Source organism: Meleagris gallopavo, chromosome 12 (assembly GCF_000146605.3).
Source record: "Meleagris gallopavo isolate NT-WF06-2002-E0010 breed Aviagen turkey brand Nicholas breeding stock chromosome 12, Turkey_5.1, whole genome shotgun sequence".
In the NCBI taxonomy this organism is placed as follows: Eukaryota; Metazoa; Chordata; class Aves; order Galliformes; family Phasianidae; genus Meleagris; species Meleagris gallopavo.
This window is the reverse complement of record NC_015022.2, coordinates 4468316-4483973: the sequence shown is the minus strand read 5'-3', so window position 1 is coordinate 4483973 and position 15658 is coordinate 4468316. Positions and strand designations below refer to the sequence as shown.

General features: G+C 34.4%; 1 long non-coding RNA gene across 1 annotated transcript; it reads left to right on the top strand.

Moving 5' to 3' along the window:
* Positions 1-588: 588 nt before the first annotated feature.
* Positions 589-14637, top strand: LOC100544767. Its single transcript, XR_794884.3, has 4 exons — positions 589-639; positions 5074-5247; positions 6476-6649; positions 8126-14637. It is a non-coding gene; the product is annotated as an uncharacterized LOC100544767 (long non-coding RNA).
* Positions 14638-15658: the final 1021 nt, after the last annotated feature.

The following is a 15658-nucleotide window of genomic DNA, read 5'->3' as shown; positions in this document are numbered from 1 at the left end:
TTTTTTTTGAAAGTTAATGTGAATAATTTTGAAGAAATAATCTTCCTCTCAAGGCTTCAAATCTCTTATAAGGCTGCTGAGGTGATATTACAGTGTAACTGAAGATTCATTGACTGCATTTTAGAACACAGTATCAGTCAATTTCTTCAGTTTTAGTTTATTTAATATAGTGTTGGATAATTATAATTTTACTTCTCCAAAAAGTGAATAAAAATTGCATAATGCAATATGAAATTGTCATCCTTAATTTGGAAAGGTTTTGGTATTGAGATGATGTCAATAGGAAGTTTTGGCATATTTTTGAAAGTTTGTTTCATATAAAATGAAAGCAAATGAGGCAGTTCTAGTGTTTGCTGTCAAAGTATGGTGGATGTTTGTTAATGGCAATTCAGTTATCACGTACTGAATCCCTTTTGCTGTTTGTCCATTTGCCCAAGTAATCACTTAATCTACTTCCTATCAACTTAATTGCATATTAATAGTCTTAGCTCTTGTGATTATACAGTAATCATTTTCAACAATTAAAGATGTGATTTTTTTTTTTTTTGCCTTTGCTTTTCATTGCACAGATAATAAATACATCAAATGATAATTCCCTAGATCAAGAAAAAACAGGACTGTAAAGAGGGAATCAGTTTGGTAAGAATATCTTAGTTCAGTTGGAACTCTTCTCCCACTGATGTGACTATTATACGATCTGTCTATTTTCTTTGCTGAAAAGTAACAAGAAGTTTGCCTGTTTGGATTGTCAAGTATGTATGTTGCAGTGATGCTCTCTAGGTTTGTAAATGTTGGATTTCTGTTTCAGAACTCAAGGTGGGCTTTTGTTCAAGTACTAGATATATTTCGTACCAATAACCTCACTTTTTCCCTGTGAAAAAGGCATGAGTTTGGCATACTAGAGGCAATATAGCTTTTTCAAAACAGGTTTAAACATTCTGTCCCTTTCGTGGTACGTGTTCAGTTTTTATTCTGAGTAAACATTCTTTTTTATGCAGTTTGAATCAATTGGTGTTTATTACAAAAAAAAAAAAAGTAACAGTTACAATATTCAGATTAGATTATTCTCAAAAAAAAAAAAAACAACCATGCATTCACATGAACATAAAACATCTTCGTAAAAATCAAAGGGTCTGATCCAGAAGTCCAAGGGAACATTTACATAGCCCTTAAGGATAACACCCAAAATGTTTGTCGTGCCTGTATGAAGCTAATGGACTTTGGCTTTCGTTTCAGTTTTCTAAACCACGGAAAACATGGTAATTGGCCTAGAGGTAGTTCAAAAGTATTCATTTGAATCACTTTTTCAGATCATGAAATTAACCTAGGAAATTATGTTTCACAACAACCAGTGACACCTGCAGCCTACACCTGTAAGCCTTTGAAATACCTTTTTTTTTCTTTTGTGCACATCAGAAGATTGATAAAGACATACAGGAGTGCAATCTTTTTATCCTTCACTTTATTTAAGCCTTTCACATGTGAAACTATAAAATGTGGGCATTGGTCTACAATATATGGGTCTTGATTCTTAGGTTAGATAGTTTAATTATCCGCAATGTTAGTGTAGGCAAAGTTTACCTGAACTGTTATGCATTTGAGACCTTCTTTTGTTTTATTTCTTGGTTGTTAGTACGGACTAACCTCCTTGGGGACAGTCCATAAGACTGTTCATAAACATTTGAAAAAACACCTAAAAGTAATAAGTAGTACTTTAGAGGTAAGCAGTTAAATACATTTCTACCTTCATAAAAATCTTATTTCATAAACTATATTGTTGTTCTTGGCACTGTGTACTTGACAAGCATACTAGAGTTTGTTCACGAGCTGAATTGAATGATCTCAGAGTGCAGGTCATTCTGTGTTGAGTTTAACAGGCTAGAAAACAAATACATAATCAGGACCATGATCTATTAGGTAGGAAACATTGTTTTGTACCTTTTTTTCCTTTGTTTAATCCTCTTTCCTAACTTTTAAGTCCATTGTAAATGTTTCTAGCTAATAATTCTTACTGATCCTCTGAGTGTGCTCCCTTTTTCTCTTTTCCTCCTTGTATTTATATTGAGTAGAGCTCAGAAAACCTTCTGAACAAGAACAAGTATAGTGTAAAACAATTGGACACAGAAACTGTGGTGTTACATTGGTTGCATGTCCCTGTCTTGTAGCCACTTTATTCTCTATGCACTTCACAAGGCTGAGGAAGAGCTATGCAGTCAGACTGATCTCATCTATCATCTAGTAAGTGCTGGAAAATGGTGTCTGGTTCCTGACACCATGCATGTCCGTACGTAGCACAGCTGAAATGTACAGGCAGTACAACAGTTCTGTGACTGTTTTCCTGCATCACAGATGCCCTCAGTGGACTTGCTGATGAAGCATTTACGATTGGGAAGGAAACACACATGGCATTAAAACAGTGCCTGTAGCAAGTCTGTAGATAAGCTTATTATGAATAGAATGAGCACAAAAATCAAGTTCTGGAAAGACTGATTTTCTTTAGAAATGAGTAGCTATATTGCAGCTAGTGCACAAAGAAGTTGACTTATTTCCTGTATAAAACTGGAAGTTCTGCAATTGTCATTAGAAGTGACGTGAATGTTAGCAGTAACAGAGCCAGTCTTGGGAAGCTGGATTATTATTTTTTTTTAAATGTCATTAAAAATGATCCTAATATGAAGTACAGATCAAAAATGGGGAAGGAGTTGATCTCTGATCTGTGCTTTCCATTGCTTTCATTCAGATAACAGGATGAGGTGTTCTATCTCCTCACAGGTATGAGGGAGTCAATGTGTTGGTGGGCATCCTTTTGGTAGTGTAAAGCAGCTTGTTTTTGAATATTGCAATTGGTATATTGAAATTATAATGGTTTTGTTCTTAGGTAGCATGGTGACATGTAATAAGCTTATTGTCTTTCATTGGAGAGCTGTAAGAAATCTTTATTTTCTTTTAATTTATTCCTAAGGTATAATAGTTTTTAAATCAGTGTTCAGTTTGAGTTGTTCAGCTGAGGAAGACTTAGAAAGTAAGGCTATTAAAATTTGTGTCAGATTGAAGTAGTTTTCTATTCAAAACTTCAAGGTATTTTTAAATAATGTAGTAGATTTTAATTCCATGAAGGCAACAATACATTTTAATATTAGTTTGTGAAAAATTCAGCTTTCATGATCTCCCAACTCCTTATTTTAAGTTTTAATGTTTTCCAATTTCAGTATGATTAAAAAAGAGTTTATGAACTGTTTAAAAATTCATTCAAAGTGCTTAATGGTGTTTTAAAGGAAAAGTTGATCTATTTTTTTTTTCTTCTGCTTTTGTTTCAATCAACGTACTGATAAAAATAAAACTTCAAAGATTCAAATACACTTACCTTAGATTCTGTCATCTTTATTTTCTTACTTTTAAGCACTTCATACATTGGATGCTGTGAAATAGGTGTTCTGTGCAAACTGGAAGTGTTGTGAAATAGTTTTCTTCAGTTTCTTTGGATGATGTTAAACATCAGGAAGCAAATTTGTGTTAAGGTTGGCTTCCCAGGGAAAGATGATTTAATAGATCATGCTGTGTTATCAGAATTGTTACTGACAGTTTTATCTGTAAGCCTGCCTGTGCTTTCCAAAACTTTAGAATATCCATACATGCTGTATCATATAGCGTTCCAAAACTTGAACATATCTAGCAGTGCCCTCTGTGGTTGTTTTTTTTAATCTGTTCTGTTGGGCCTTTTGTGTAAGCATGTCTTGTGGTATTAGGTAATATTAAAACAGTTGCTGTGTGTGGAGTTTCAAACAATCTGTTTGTTGTGTAGTACTCTTCAGCCACAGAAGAGATGTCTGTAAGCTTGAAGAGTCTTACTGGGACTGGAGATGTTTATCTCAGATAAACATTTTTCTCTCGTCCTGGGAGAAATCAGTGGGGTAGTTCTGTTCTTGTTGAATAGAGGTGGTGATTTCATTTTTCACCTTTCTTGCTTCAGTACATTTTTAACATGATGATCTTTAATCTACTCTGTATGATGCTGTAGTACTAACAGCAAACTTACATGTGTACCACAATAAAGTATTTTGGTTTGTTTTTTTCTACAGCTAAAATACTGCAATTAGCTGTATTTACTTGAATATTTTAGGTAATGTTAATGGAAACTTTGATCTTCATGTGTGCTGTATACTCAGTAATAACAATCTTGCATTGGCATGTAGCTTTAGAAGCATTAGGATTAGATTCAAATCCAACTAAATTGAATTTTAATTTTTTTTTTCATGCTGCTTTGCTGTCCCTCAGATATGCCACAATATCTCAAAATGTGCTTTTAAATTCCTATCTGATTTCAGTCCTCTCCTATTCTTTCAACCTTTTCTTGTATTTCAGTCTTCCCCTGCTTCAACTTCTGGATTTGTTAGTATTGCCTCTCACTTCCAGACCAGCCCATTTTATAATTTCAGATTTTGAAACTAATAGAGAAATTTCACTTTGTGGGACTGTGAAAAGGATAAAATCCAACGGAAGCAGTTGTTGATGACAGATGATAGCAAGAATCTTTTTTTCCCCCAATTGAACTAAATCCCAGCTTGCATTTTAAAAAGCAAAACAAAAAACATACTAAGACACAATCAAATTTTGAGATAAAGCCATTTTGAGCCAATGCCTCTTGGATTATTTGGAAAGATCATCTTTGTCTCCAGATCTTGCCTTTCAAATTTAACTTGATTTGTCCTGGGACAATCAATGTTGTCAATCTCAAGTCCTATTTCTCACATATGTTTCCAAGGAGTTGACAAGGTTTATGTTTGTTTCTTTACATTAATTTATACTAAATATTGAACTTTAATGTTATAGTGGAGAAAAATAGAAGATACATAATACAGAAATTAAATATGGTTGCTATTTTAGCAATGAATACTAGTATCTAGTTTCTTAATGCCATATATGGAGCCATTTAAATTTATATTTCACTAAAAAAAATCAAAATTAATGTTCTACTGGAATGAAACAGTTATAATTAGCAAAAATTATCAGCTAATTTATCACACTGAGATGTCATTTCTATAGGTTTACAGGTTTTCCCATCTTTCTGCGTAGGGTCAACTTTACCTGCTGGTAACAGACCAAGGTTTTCTTACAGAAGAGAAAGTTGTCTGGGAAAGCTTGCACAATGTGGATGGGGATGGAAATTTCTGTGACTCTGAGTTCCACCTACGGCCTCCTTCAGACCCTGAAACTGTCTACAGAGGGCAGCAGGATCAAATAGATCAAGTACTGGATTTGTGCCTCTCTACTGTATTTTTCTGTTTTCTTCTGACTATACACAGTAAATACCATGTATTTCTAGCCAGACATGTATGAACCTATAAATTAGAAAAGAATGCCTTATACACTTAGAATGAGGTTCTTAAAAGTGCTCGGGGAGAGGAAGACTAGGACCAACCATGAATAGTTTGAAAAACCTGCTTTTAATCTTTGAGAATCCCTTTCTTCAAAAAACTTTGAGTAGAAATGTCACATCTGCCTTATGTATGGAAACAGGGGAAGTATTGAAACTATATACTTCTTCCTGTCTAATAAATTCATTTCACTACGTTGTCATAAGTGAACTTTGTGTTGTGATGCCCGCTTTGCTGAATTTAGGTCAGAGCTATAGCAGATTGCACATGGTGATCATTGTTTGTTTTTTTTTTAACAAATAATAGTTTGTGGAAGTCCTGTCTGAGACAAGACCTACTTGTGTTAACACATAAATGCATAGCAAGAGCACTTGTAAATCTTATATTCTAAATAAGGAAAATGAATTCATAATCCCTGTTATTTTTATCAGATACTTAAAAATGTATGTGAATAAGCAAATGCTTTCGAAAAGACTCAAACACTGTACATCTTTTTGTGGAATAAACAATCTGGTAGAGATAACAGGGCTAGTAGTATCTTGAGTAGTCAGTGCTGTCTGTCTGTTTGGACATATTAAAACTATTTTTGAGTATTTTCTTCTTGGTTTAGGAACTAGTGTTTCTCATTGATTCACACACTACACTGTTCAGTCCAGTGGGGACAGATGATCTGTTGATCATAAGTGACAGGATTCTAATTTCTAATTTGCTCTTTCTGTGACAGCATTCAAATCACTACTTCTGCTTAGAACTAGCATGAGCTAAACACTGTACTTTGACTGTTGTCAAGGTAAAAGAATTTAAACCTGAAAGCAGTTGTTTGGTTTTTTTTTTTTTTCTCCTATGTTGAGACATAGGAACACTGAGGGGAAAATTGTAAAGTAGCTGTATTTATTCTTTTTTCCCCCTTCCACCCCCCAGCATTTCTGCAGTTCATGTTACAAGCAGGTTCTGAAACAGAACTTCTGAGAAAGATGCATTTGTAGATGGTTAGAGTAAAGGGGATGGTACTGTATGGCTGCCCTTATTGAAAAATTTACTTGACATGACTTCGCTCTTTTCTATATGAAAGAACATTAATATACAGGTTTACTGTTTAGGATTATTTGATGGCTTTGTCTCTACAACAAGAGCAGCAAAATCAAGAGATTAACTGGGAACAGATACCAGAAGGAATCAGCGATCTAGAGCTAGCAAAGAAGCTCCAAGAAGAGGAGGATAGGCGAGCTTCTCAGTACTATCAGGAGCAAGAACAAGCAGCTGCTCAGGTCCAGGTAAGAAAGCATTATCACAGAATATGACCACTAGTTATAGTGAGTATTAACTTCATAGTTATATAGACACATCTGCATTGTAAATGTCTCAGAGAATTAGGACTGATGCTGTTCAAGTGATACGCAGTATTTTTTAAGAACCCTATAGTTACCTTGTTATTTGCTGCTAGAAGACAGGACCATGCACACAGATATGGCAGTTGTTGCTATTTAAATACTTCAGAGCATTTCTAACCTAAATCAAAGTTGCACTTATGCAGTTTAAGTTGAAATGATGGGATGTGTTACTACTTTAGGTTACAAAGATTTTATTAAAAATACACAATTTATAAAACAGTGTTCAAGCAGAAGCTTTTCAATGATAGTCAGTTTTCATTTTGTCTTGTGGAAGATTGTGGTTTTACTATTTTTTAGGTATTTTAGTCTGTGACACCTTGTGAATTTATTCTATCCTGTTCCAAAATAGGAAATTAACGGTTGCTACTAGTATGCCTTTCCCAGCCCCCTTCTCCATAAGCAGTTCCATTCAGAATGCTTGGAAAATGTCATTCATGAGTGTATAAGTTGCCATATAACTGAACTTTAATGCAAGAGACAGTATTAAAGTTGTTCTGAATTCAGGGATTTCTTAACTAATTGAGACTTTCTTTACACACACACACACACACACACACACACTTGTATCAAAATATATGTATTACATATTTGTAAATAGAAGCAATCTGAAGAATCTTTGGATGGCCTGTGCCAGTTCAGAACCCTTGATTGCCACTAATTGTTAAAGACAAAATGAGAATTTCTGACAGTTAAAAGAGCTGTTATTTCTGCTATATTAAGCTTATTGCTTTAATATCAGTACTTGTAGTTGCTCCTAAGATGTGAACGGGGTCCAAGGAGAGATTCACTTCTGCTGGTTGCAAAATGGCAGAAAAAATCTCCTTAACAGGATGTAGTGGCATCATCATTTGCAGCTGTGAGTGGATAGTAGCTAGATAAAATGAAGTAGCAAAACTTCTGCTGTGTTTTGTTGTATACCACCCACCAACTGCTTCAGTACTTTCTAGAAATGGGCTATAAAAAAAACTCTGCATTAATACATTTAGTCATCAGTCAGCTTTTTCAGTCCACAACTTCTCTAATGTAGATTATGTTTTTATAAATAAAATGGAGAAAATTTTCCAGTATAGTAAATATTGAAGTGCCATAAAATGTTTGATTCTAAACTGTATTATTAGAAGAACTGATCTGAATATATAAGCACAATAGAAGAGACACACAGGACTTGAAATGTATTTTCAGAAATATGCTTGCATGAAGGGCTTTGTAGAATTCATACTGAAAGACCTTCTATCTGTTTTCTGCTGTTTGCATTTTAGTTAGATTCAAGTTCATGGAAGTTTAATACTTGAAACTGTTCAATCTGCAATTATAGCATCGTGTTTTATTCAGAATGCTGTTTGTTTGTTTTCTGTGTAGCAGGTGCAAGGTGCTCCTTCTCCAGCAAGTGGAAGACAATCTGGGAGCAATGAACGCAAACGTAAGGAGCCTCGAGAGAAAGAGAGAGAAAAAGAGAAGAATAGCTGTGTTCTCTTGTAACAGTAAATGGATGACAGCATGGAGCCAAGTGCATGTCCTCAGAAGCAAAAACAAGGAGTAAAAAGGAAGACAAACCCGTTACATGCCGCCTGTGCCTGATTACCCCACGGATTTTGTTCACGTTTCAGGAGAAGATGGGTGACTTTGTTACAATCATATAGACTTTCTTCAAAGTCATAGTGTGTGCTGCTTGAGATGGAATTCCAAATCACAGTTGGATGTGGCTGTGCTTTGAGTTAGTCATAAGAAATACTGCACCTTGTAGCTAAAAACACAAGTTATGGCAAGTTTTGTGTCATAGTGACATCCATTATGTATTACATCAGTAAGCTGTTTTATCTTCCACTCTAAACAAAGGAGGTAACTGGTTTTGTTTAAGACTTTTCTTAAAGTATGTACACTAGCACAACAAAATCTTGTGTTACTTTCATGGTATGAAACTATATCTTAGGCTGGGTATAGTCTTCACAACATAAGCGCCCAAATAACAGATGGGTGGTGCCTCCTCAGTGTTTCCAGATATCTTTGCTTCTGGATCTAGTACGTTTGTTTTTTTGAACCCAGATTTATACTGTGTTAGTGCTGTTGTTGCATCTCTTTGCCAGCTTTCTTGCCCCAAGAGTACATGACTTGATCACATAAAAAAATTGTTATTAAAAAATGGGGCATTTATTAATGAGCAAGATGAATATCATTTGTTTTTCTTGCAATTACAAACTGGGTATGACAACTCAGATGTTATCAGGGTTAAACAAGTAATTTTATAGGTCATTTCTTTTCCTTTAAGTATTTTTTTCCTCTTGTAGGTAAACTGGACCAGATAGGAACTTATTTATTGACCTCTCCATATGATAGGTAAAAAGCGAGAGGGCACTAAGGTCCATAATAATTCTTATTCTGTCTAAGAATGCAGAGTTAAAATAACTATCTATCTGCCTTTTTTTCCAGAAGTACCTTGAACTTTAACATGACGTTAACACGTTCACTTGTATAGTTGAGCAAGTGTAATGTAATTAAATACATACTTTGCTTTCTAAATCATATATCCTTAAAAAGCACACTTAAGAAGGGTGAGAGAAAAGCTAGGCTGATCTCTTGAGATAGTTTGGAAAGGCGGTCAGGTGTAATATTTTGTTTTAAATAGCTAATTTAGGATTTTTGGAAACCAGGTTTTTCTAATTTATGGGAACCAAACAAAGATATTGCATCTTCTAGTATCTATAGAATATAGGAATGGGATGCTCACTGAATTTTGAGGGGACCACAACTCCTCCTCCGCTTATGTTAAGTCAGTAACAGTTATCTTCTTGCTGAACCTTTTTGATAAAATTTGTATTTCACAATTTGTAGATACTTTTGAAAACGGCTGCTTCTCCTGGACAAGCCAATTGCTTGCACGAGTCTGGGACAGCTGAAGTAGCTGGTGGGATATGACATTCCTGCTGTCAGGGGTTTGGATAATGTCTGTAAGAGAGAGGCTGTCTAAACACAAGTTGACAACAAAAGCTGCTTTAAAACTATTTCAAGCAGAGCTGCTGAGATGATCCTAGAATGAAAATTAGATGTGTAAAGGAAGAATGTCTTATTAAATGAAGAGCCAGTTTTTACCACTTTTTTATTCCATGTTTTTTTTCTTTTGTTTTTCAATTTGTTATAATTTTTGTTTTATAAAGATGAAGTAATGAATGATAGATCTCTAATATGTAAATTGTAAATGTAAAAAAAATTCTCTATATTCTCTAGTAAAGTCATGCCCAGGAAAGTCATTTTAACACATAATATATGCAGCTTAGATAAATTTCTATGTCAAAGCAAAGGTTGACCACTTTTTTTCCTTTGCAGCAGCCTAACTTATTCAAACAAACTAGTGTGATGGAGGATCACCAACATAATGACTTGTCTACATTAAGCAAATTACAAAATATTTCAGTAGTGACAATAATGAAGACTTAAAGGCAGAATGTTGTTTAAAAACATTCTGTTACTAAGATTTTTTCCAAATTTGTGTATTTACATTTATTTATTACCCTTGAAAAATAAATATGTCAAGCTAAGTGTTTGTTATCTTATTATTTTCAGTACAGTGTTGCCACTTTAAGTTTTGTAACAAATTTGACTTGAACAGGCATTGTGGCTGTTGTAGATGCTTTTTGCCTGAAATACTTGCTTGTATTAGAATAATTCTTGTAGTATTTCTAGTTTCAGACAGATGTGCCTGAAGCCTTATGTACTGTAGTGATCACAGTGCCATTTGGTCACAATGAAAGAAAAGTTAAATGTCATCGTTCATCACAAAGTAAGTCTGGACTCCCCAGTAATTCCGTTTCTTTTTCAATAAAAGAGTAAAGTTTTCAGGTTATTTGAGATGACAGGGATGCTATTCAAACAGTTTTCTGTTAATATACTGTTTTCTTTACAGGACTCAAGGCTTTGGAGAAAAGCTAAAGAACTCCTGAGATGTAGGGCATCGTTCTGCATGGGTTGAGTTTGCTAGTGGCAAAAGTTATAAGTAAGGTGAGCTTGTTAACATCAAAAATTAAGCATCTGGAAGCTTAATTAATGCCCTACTGTGACTAACTACTTCAAAAGAAACTGTCACAGTTGGCATATAAGACAATATGTGATGAATTAAAAACTGAACAGAACCTCTTTTATCTGTAGTAGTAAACTTGGAAAACAGTATCACAGAGTAACCAGGGAGCACCAGCAAAGATGCTGTGTACTGGCTCTGGCACTTATGCTCTTTTTCAAAGCTCATGTTCTGGCAAAAAGTTATCCTTGACTTAGACTTAGACTTTAAATTTGTTATAGAATTTAGCATGTACACACTACAACTACCTACAAAATGTATATGAAAGTGTCATAGAAGTAGAGTAGAGCTTGTTTTCCACTAGATAAAAGCTAGCACAGAAGACAGAATCATAGAATTCCTTCTTGTTATGTTATAGCTGTGTAATAAAGCTCAGTACAAGTACTGAAACTAGCAAAAAGTTGAGCACTGCCATAGTGTTAAATGTTGTTCTAAAAGGCACTTTATAAATGCTCAAATCTACCACTTTTCTTAAGTGACATTAATATGTAACCTGAGGCCCAACAAAGCAGATCCAAATGAAGATTGTAACATAAGAAAAATTAACATTCCTGAAAATACACTTAAACACAATGCAAAAAATATCCCTTTGTAGCAAGCCATCCACTTAATATAATGAAGAGTGCATTCAGATTGTCTTAAGAGAGCTCTTCTTGTGCATCACAGACATGAGTTTAAAAATGCAGCATATGCTCTTCTGTATACACTTGCATTGGATTGATAGTCTCTACACTCGATACTTCACATCACTGTCAAGTATTTCTTCAAAATTGTATACACAAATTCTTGAAAAAATTTCCAGTTATGTAATAAAAGGTAATTCAGCTTCTTGAAATTGCATCTTCTGGTGTATTCAACAGGAAATACTACAGTAAAATGTGAAGCTGATATACTTGTAGCTGAACCCTTTTTCCCTGCTACAATTGACGTATAACCCAAAGCTAACTCATTGGCTTGAACAATTTTTTTTTTTTTACTGTCAGGATGCTTACTGCAGTAGCTGAAATTTATATTACGTAAATCTTTAAATAAAACGTAATGAATTAAGAACTGTATTTTATATAAAACAGACTCTTAGAGGTTGTAGTCTTAAAGAGATTACTCAACAAGTGCAGGTTAATTGATGCAGTGTCCTTGTTAGAAAGCATATTGCAGAAAAGCAAAAATAACAGCCTTTAGTTTGGTTGAAATGTAATGCTCACAGTTCTCCATCTATCCTATGAGACTTTGGTAACAAGAAAAATCTGATATGTGTTCACGTAGTCCAGTGACAACAAATGTCAATGCAAGTTTTGTGCAGTTACTTTATTTTCTGTTAAGCATATTCAGCACTAGACTGGTTGCAGCGTTATGTTGAGGAGGAAAATCTAGTGAGGTAAATGACATCCAAATCCACCTACCCAGAAATCTTTTTGATGTTAATTTTCACTGTGTTTTTATATAGGTCCTTCTTGTTAACAGCTTGTTTTTGTAGTTGTCCAGTAGAAGAGCAACATATTGAAGCTCAGTTACCACTTCCTATGAAGAAGTGTGGTGGGGAAATAGAGTGAAGTGACTAGAACATAAAGATCTCTGTGCCACGTAATTTTCTTGAAATTGGGAAAGGATTTGTCCCTAATTTTGCTGTAGCATAATAAATACCTGTAGGACAGCATGTACTGGCCAAATCTTCTCACCCAAGTAATGACCAGCATACTTGCTCATGTCTGTCCCGGTACATCTCCTCTTTACTGTCATAGTGTTACTAGGCCAAGGCTAGCTGTTCAAACCTTCTGATGACTCAAAATTTTTATTAAATGTCTGTTGTCTACTGGTGAATTTTGATTTTGTCAGGTCTGCCACTTTGAGCTCTCTTACCTGAAGAATTACCTCTGGAGAACTTGCTTTAAGTTCTTTACTGCCTTTAACGTCACTGTTCTGGTTTATATGATTATTACTTTTGCTGCTTGAAGGTTGCAGTGAACAATTCATTATTTTCTGAGAAATTGAAGTATCTAGTTAATTATCCTTAGAAGTCAAAATACCATGTGTGCTTCTACATGGCAGCAAAGAACAACTTCGGACAAAACGCTAGGCTTGGGAAATGCATGGGGGGAATGATTCAGCTGAGCAACAGTACTCAAAATGTTTTAGCTTAAACAATATACTTAACAACAAACTATTGTAACAATATGAAAAGGCTATGTCAGTGCTCATGTCACTAGTTGAGTCACACATTTAAGGAAGTAGGTGCTGGTGTTGTGCCTAACAGCCTTGCTGAGGCCAAAAGTGAGTGAAATTTGACTATGCTACAGACAAACACCAAGCCAAATCTTGGTACTGGGTGGGGGCATAAAAACTTGCACAAGTTTTATATTTCTTTCAATTAATTGAGAATGTCCTTTCAATTCAAGTCCTGTCCAGTTTATGAATTTCACAATCACTTAAACAAGGGAAGTGATCTACGAGTGATGTGAGACAGTGCCTTTAGCTCACACAAACTGAGATCTCCTGAGCAGAATCCAGAAAGGTGGATGAAGTAGCACTAATAATACTGTATTGCTACTGTAGACAGGACAATATGAGCTTCACCATGCAGTGTGTCAAATCCAAGTATCTAACGTCCTAAGTCCATATTGCATTCATTATTTGGACTGACTATAGCATGAATATTTCAGCCCATGCCAAAGGTGCACTTCTTTGTTGTGGAAAAAAAAAAACTACACAATTAGACAACTGCTTTCTTAATAGACTTTCAAAAGACCTTAAACTGTTCTTTTTGGAATTTTTAGTCTTGGGAAATTAATAAAAAAAAACCTTGAGTAGGAAATATAATGAGATTTGACAGTGTTTTTTCTTTTGTAGTAGAGTTATAGGGAAGATAATATTGAGGGGGGGAAAACACAATCAAATTTAATTTTGTATGAGAATGTTGTATTTACTTATGTATGTTGCAGTCACCGTTTAGAACTGATAAATTGCTTCATCAGTAACAAGCCTTTGCTCTAGAAGTACAGTTAGGAACGGATTTATTTATAAATATGTAATGCTGTTTTTTCAGCTTTAGTTTTCATTGTACGTTGCTATAGTTAACAGTTCAAAACTACCTTACAGTGACTGCTGGTGGCTGAATGTGTTTTTGGATCCTTTAAACTTTGGGAGCAGTATTTCAATACTTCTAGCACTCCAAATTTTTTGACTGTCTCTCCAGTCCAACCTCATACTGAAATGAACGAGGAAGAAACTGAAACATGGCATTTCAGTGTAAGCTTAAGCATGCCAGTCATGCAATTAATTACAATTGGGAAATCTTGGAGTAAACAAAGAGTCCACTTTTTAAAGTAAGTCTACTGTCAGATTGCCCTTTGTGTTTTTAGTATGCATTTTCAGTACTCAGTATCAAAGAAAAGTTTATTTTCTCCTCAGTATTTTAGTGCCAAGGCAACAACTGTTCTCTTAATTGTCGGTTGGTTTTTCATCATTATTGTTTTATTGCAGATTAAGTACAGCCAAAAAGAGCTGTTTTATGTTAATTACTGCTTTTGTTTATAGCTGGCTTTTGGTGGAGTCCTTTAGCTTCAAAGCAGATTTTATATGAGGTGAATAAATAAAATGTTCTGCTTTCTTTGTTTCCTTTTTTTTTTTTTTGCCAGTTACAGCTGTGACAGACTTTAAAATGGAGTTCTATTTACTACAGAAAAAAAATACTGCTTTTGGAAATAAAACTTTTCTTTCACTTGCAAAAGTTTACTAACTGGTTGTCTTAAAGACTATTACAGATACAGTGAACCTGCCTGGGAATTATTAAACTACTTATAATTCAGCAATTTGCATTTTTATCCTGACTAGTTGTAATAATTACATATTCATTTTATATGCTCTAATTACAGCAGTATGTTTACATTTCTTACATACTTTAACTTTGCACATGTTCTTTAAAAACCTATAAAAGAATGAAACTCAAGCAAATTGTACATTCTCCACTGTTGACTCTCTTACCATGCTGTCTTGATACTATGTTTTAACCAAGTAATTCAAAGCCAGAAGTTACTTCAGAAAAGTGCTAGATTTCCTTCTGAAATCCCTGCGTTCAAGCTGCTGTGCGTACACCTGCTGCAACTGTGCAATTGCTTAGCAGTCTTAAATCATAAGTTTAGGCGTGAGCCCAAAGCTTATTTGTAATATAAATGGTCTGGTTTAACAGGAAATATACAGAAGCTACTATAGATTCACTGGGAAAGGGAAGAAGTTTGAAGTTGTAAAGATGTTTTTTTACAAGTATGACACAACTAAATCCATTCACGCAGTATCGTTTATACCCAAGCATGTGATGGAAGACCTTTTCATTTTGATGCTACACCATTACCCAGTATTGCAGTGGTATCACCTACTGCCTGTTTTGTATTTTCAAAGCCTTAATTGTTTATGTTGTATTTATTTTTTAGAGACTGTGATAAGGAATGGACACTTTCCTTGTAAACCATTAATTTTGAACACTTTAAATCATTTTTGGAAAAGTTTAATTCTGTACTTAATACCCCTTTTGTTTTGTACCACAAAAACAATATTGCTAAGTTACTTTTTAAAGAATGTCTCTATAGCTTAAAAATCTTTACCCTGATGAGATCTATTTTGATTAATAGCCTTCTGAAAATCATCATCTGTAAATAAATTTCATTTAGGAATTTAAACTCATTCATAGTAGTCAAGGTTGGATGAGGTATTCAAATAAAAGCCACTGTGCAGAAGGACAGACTTCAATCTACCTAAATACTTTCAAAAGTCAAAGTTTGAGACCATTTTTTTTTTAATTCATTTTTCATTTAGTTTCAGTTAGCATATCC